Here is a 4923-nt window from a genome sequence, read left to right as displayed (position 1 = left end):
GAAGAAAAATGGGTGGGAGAGAAGGTTTTTGAATCTAAAATTGGTTTTGATGTATGATGAAACTAATCAATTGTTTTATTTATTTTTTGTTTTAGCATAGGCCTTTGGGAAGATAAACAATGAAAGTATGAAACTGTGTAAAATTTCAGATATAGATGATGAATAAATGTGAGTAAAAAATATAAAGTGTAGATAGACCATCATAAGATCAGTACACCTGTTTAATCTAATGGTAAAAATACAACTTTTCCATGGTGGGAGAATCTTTCCCCTACCCACCCTAAATGCCACCCTTCTCAACCGTTATATGCTTTAAATATATATAAGGTAGTTCACATCTATTAGCTTCTCAAACTTTCGATGTGGGACTAATTATATATCCATCTAAATATTTTTTTTCCCTTTCGATGTAGTTCACATTTTTTGATTCTTCGTTTTATTCATTTTTTTAAAGCTTAATTGATCATTTGGTCACTTAACTTAATTCTTTATTTCGAATTGGTCCCCTAACTATTAAATGTTTCAAAATGGTCCTTTATCTTTGTTTTAGTCATCATTTTGGTCCTATTTTATTAATTTTAAACCCGTTAAAAAGAAGACCATTGGATAAAGGAATCGGATCTAACGGTGTATCACCAACACATAATTTATATTGCTTTCTTCCTCTTCTTGCTCATCTTCATCTTCATCTAACCATCATCAACATTCATGAATTAGATGTTGGATTTTCAGGTATTAATAAAACTAGATTTCATAAAAATGTTCAACAATTATGAATCAACAACGGAAGCAAACAAACCATTAAACATGATTATGATCGGATCTACAACATGTTTGATTTATCATGGATATTAAGAATTAGGTATAAGGAATACCTGGATAAAGCTCTCACGGCAGCCCTCTCAACTACAACGATAAACAGAGAGGAGTGATCTGAAACAAACAGAAGGTGTTAGCGACGGCTGATTTGGTTCTTCCTCAACTGATACCTTTATGCCTCAAGTTCTTTTCAGATGGGGTTATCCATTATTCCGTTAATGGGTCATCCAGACATCCACTCATTGAGTTCATATCAACTAATTAAATATTTAATTAATTATCCAATTAGAAACCTATTAGTCTTATTACTTAATTTGATCACTAATCAATTAAGGCTCACAATTGATAAATAACTAATATAATTATTATTACGATATTTGCTCACATAATGATATTGGAATATAATAAAATAATAAAATATTCCAACGTTAGAAACCCAGAAAAATCATGAATCAAACCCAGCTACTAACAAACACAAAAAATCAAACCCAATTGTTTCCCCTCTTTCAGATGCCAAAGGAGGAGGTCGGTGAGACTGAGGAGCGTATTTCTTCAATCTCTCATAATGGGTTTGATTGGTTTTGATGCATAAGAACAGTTTTGGTCAAAAACTCAACACCAATTGTAGCTTTAGATTTCAAATGAAACTCATTTCTAACAAACCTATTCAAAAGTTGAGATTTTCCAACACCAGAGTCACCCACCAATCATAACAACCTTGAACATATAATCAATACCCTCATGATCCAAATCACCTTGAAACTGAGCCATTCTCGTTTTCTATGTGATTTTCACTGATTTTCAATGACCCTTTTGCCAACTGAATGTGATAATGCAAAACCCACCTTGGATCTTCACTGTTTGATGCATAAAAATTTGGTCTTTTTTTATGTTAGGTTTTTTGTGCACACGTTTTTTGTGTTCAATAGAAAGTGATTTCGTAAGAGAAGAGAAAAAGTGTGGTTGATGAGGCAATTTTGGTGTGTGAATGTTATGCTTCTTTTATGTGTTGATGGGAAACAATTGGGTTTGATTTCTTGTGTTTGTTAGTTGCTAAGTTTGATTCATGATTTTTCTGGATTTTTGGTTAAGGTTAATGAATGTTGATGATGGTTATATGAAGAAGATGAGGAAGAAAGGAAGAAAGCAATACAAATTACGTGTTGGTGATACACCGTTATATCCGATGGACCTCATTTATCCAACGGTCTTCTTTTTAAAGGGTTTAAAATTAATAAAATAGGACCAAAATGATGACTAAAACAAAGATAAAGGACCATTTTGAAACGTTTAATAGTTAGGGGACCAATTCAAAATAAAGAATTAAGTTAAGAGACCAAATTATCAATTAAGCCTTTTTTTAAAAAATTTTTAAAATGCTTAAAAATTGTTTGAGGGACACTCATTAGCAAGACCCTTGCAAAATATATGTCATAGTCAACCACTTAATTAAAAAATTAGTTCTATTTAAGAGACTTTGTTAAGATTGGTGTAACATAATTCACTGAAAATCCAAAGTTCCTATTGACAAGAAACAACTTTCAGGAAATACTCCATTAAAAAAGAAGACTTAAGGTTTAGACTTTTTCAAATTCAATTTTCATTTTAAAAAACAAACTATAGAGTATTCAAATGATCTTTATCACTCTAAAAAGCTTTTCTTTATCACTTTTAAAAGAGTGAATTAAAATTCTTTTTAGAGCAATAAAAGATCATATGAATGCTCATTAGTTAGTTACACTATAGTTTGATGGGATCTTTCTCACTGCCTTGACAAAGCGTAGTAGGCTTTATTTATAATGGTATTTGACATCTATAAGCTTCTCAAACGTCCGATGTGGGACAACCTACCCCTTTATATATGCTTGACAAAACACATGTGCATATCAGTTTGTTCTTTTAGAATTAATTAAGTTCTTTTTACCGAAACATTTGAACACTCTTGTGGATAAGTTAGAAAAGAAATAATGGTGAGGATTTGTTGTATTGGTGCTCGATATGTTGGGAGTCCAACAATGGCAGTCGTTGCATCAAAATTTCCATCATTGAAGTAGCAGTCGTCAATATCTCGAAATCGCGCATTGCAGTATCGAACAACGACCAACTTCCTATCTATCAAGCCAAGTCTTATGATGTAGTAAAGCAATGTCACAGCAAAAACCTTTTCTTTAGCATTGATGTTGAAAAACATTTCTACAAAGCTGACTTGTATTTGTATCTGCAGATTTGACATTTGGGAGTGTGACTCGAATGATCACCAATGTCTCTAGTCCGACAAAATTGTTGTAGAGAAATCAACTGTTCCTGTCAAAACTGTGGAAGCTATAGAGAAAATTATGACACAATGTCAAAGGTATCAAATTTCAGATTCTGCAGAATCTTGAATTTCTTTTTGAAAGAATTGCAATTCAAGACAGAGTTATCATTAGTGGAAGAGAAACATCGGACTCAAACTCTGAAAAATGTTTATTTTCAATGGATACTTGAGGGAAAAATCTTGACAACAAATGTTTGATCAGCAGAACTTTCTAAATTAACTGCTAATTCCTTTTTGGCACAAAGGATTTCATATGTCAATGCAATTTCAGCACTTTGCGAAGCTACCTGCGCAACTGTTAACCAAGCTTCGTACGCTGTTGGTACCAACACAAGAATAGGACGGAAGTTTTTGGATGCGAGTGTTGCATTTGGTGGTTCATGACTCCAGAAAGATATACTGAACCTGGTTTACATTTATAAGTGTTATGGTGTAATAGAAGTTTCTGAATATTGAAAACAAGTTATTGAGATCAACGATTATCGGAAGAGTCGGTTTGTGATCCCTGTGGTCACATCAATGTTTAACTCGGTTGCAAACAAAAAGGTAGCTGTTTCAGGATTTGCATTCAAGAAAGATACCGATGATACAAGGAAGACGCCTGCTATTGATGTGTGTAAAGGGCTACGGGGTGATCAAGCGTGTTTGAGTATATTTGATCGCAGGTTACTGAGAATCAAATACTAAGGGATTTGTAGACGAATAAATTAGACTGGGATCATCCTAAGCATTTGCAGCCAACTAGTCCTTCAAATGAGAAGAATGTGAGTGTGGTGCGGCATGCTTATATAGCAACAAAAGACGCAGATGGGGTTTGTATATTAACTGAATGGGATGAATTTAAGAAACTTGATTTTCAGAAGATTTACGATGATATAAAAAATTCAGCATTTGTTTTTGATGGAAGGAATATTCTTGAATGTGATAAGCTTCTTCAGATTGGTTTCATTATTTATTCAATTGGTAAGACTCTTAGATCCATGGCTTAAAGATATGTCTGTCGTGGCCTAAAACATTACTTCATTTTTTGAAGTCAACAATTTGAGTTTAAAGTTTGATTAAATTCTATTATGTTTTTTTTTTCCCTGTACATTTTTTCCTGATACTATATACTTTCCTATAGAAGAAGAGGCACTGTTTTTTGTGTTTCTTTGTACTGCAATTTAATACTATTTGGCTGTTATGAATTCACAAGAGAGACACTTTATTGTTTTATTAACATGTTACAATCTGAGATTGGTGAATGTTTGGCAAATTTCTACATCAAAAAAGAAAGGCCTCACACTAACTTGTACTTTTACACATAAGCTATGAAGCACGAATACGGACACGAACACCGGACACGACACGGACACTGACATGCCGACACTGCTAATAATTTGAGAAAATTACATAATTTTGTGTAATTACAAGTGTCGGTGTCGGACACAACACGTATCCGACACCACGACACGCCTAACCCGAGGCGTGTCCGTGCTTCATAGCACATAAGTATGTATTGATATCCATGGATAACTACTAGTTAGTTGTTAGTGTACTAAAGATACAAACTATATATAAAAATTTGTCCATTAAATTTCTGAAAAGATAAAAATTGTTTTAAAACATAATTTGTTTTTTGGGATTTCTTAATAATGTCTCTTAATCACAAGTTAGCGCCACCTTTCACTTAATTTGTAAAGAACGTGTTTCCAATTATGCAAACAAAAGGATCTTTCCTCCAAATATCCCTATCACACAGTAAGTTTGTCCATTTTGGTCAAACTAAGATTTTATTTTGTTATAGT

The 4923-nt window shown here is 33.0% G+C and overlaps 1 pseudogene; it reads left to right on the top strand.

Annotated features, from left to right (window-relative positions):
* The first annotated feature begins 2786 nt into the window (after nt 1-2786).
* On the top strand, nt 2787-4226 carry LOC146912652 (UDP-glucose 6-dehydrogenase 1-like; annotated as a pseudogene).
* The last annotated feature ends 697 nt before the right edge of the window (nt 4227-4923 follow it).

Source organism: Medicago sativa, chromosome 6 (assembly GCF_051527215.1).
Source record: "Medicago sativa cultivar Bolivia chromosome 6, Bolivia_mono, whole genome shotgun sequence".
NCBI classification, from domain to species: domain Eukaryota; kingdom Viridiplantae; phylum Streptophyta; class Magnoliopsida; order Fabales; family Fabaceae; genus Medicago; species Medicago sativa.
This window is presented reverse-complemented; position numbering and strand designations above follow the sequence as displayed.